The sequence below is a fragment of the Nicotiana attenuata genome, unplaced genomic scaffold (genome assembly GCF_001879085.1).
Source record: "Nicotiana attenuata strain UT unplaced genomic scaffold, NIATTr2, whole genome shotgun sequence".
Taxonomy (NCBI): Eukaryota; Viridiplantae; Streptophyta; class Magnoliopsida; order Solanales; family Solanaceae; genus Nicotiana; species Nicotiana attenuata.
Genome location: NW_017670609.1, coordinates 267,740 through 268,220, shown reverse-complemented (window position 1 = coordinate 268,220; position 481 = coordinate 267,740). Strand labels below are relative to the sequence as shown.

The 481-nt window shown below is 33.7% G+C and overlaps 1 protein-coding gene across 1 annotated transcript in view; it reads left to right on the top strand.

The window, feature by feature from the left end:
- Window positions 1–481, top strand: part of LOC109241487 (beta-phellandrene synthase (neryl-diphosphate-cyclizing), chloroplastic-like) — an 8,019-nt gene that overhangs the window by 3,547 nt on the left and 3,991 nt on the right.

Below are 481 nucleotides of genomic sequence, written 5' to 3'. Positions count from 1 at the left end.
ACTCATTTTTCTTCAATATCAAGAGAAGAAAATTTTTTTTTAAAACTCTTTTTCAACTTTCCCCACCATATTCCATATCCCCACCAACTCCCACCCCTACCCACCCCACACCTCCATTACCCCCTACCCAAACCCCCGCCACCCCCACCCCTCCCCATCCTACCCCGAGCCCCACCCTTCACCCTCACCATATATAGAAATATTAATGAGTATTTTTTTTCATGATGTAGAAGAATTATTTTTGTCATTTCAACAAAATGAGTACTTTCTTCTTCTTTTTTTGTTTAGAAAGGGTACTTTCATTTTCAACAAAAAAAGAGTATTTTTTTAATTATGGAGCTCAAATTTCAACATTATTGTTGTAAAAAAGTAAAGCAGCACATTAGTTCCCTTTGGTTTGTGTGAAATTTTAAAAGAATAATTAAATTTTTGAAGAAAATAGAATCCTGAAAACGTTGGTAATTTTTTTTTTTTTTTTTGT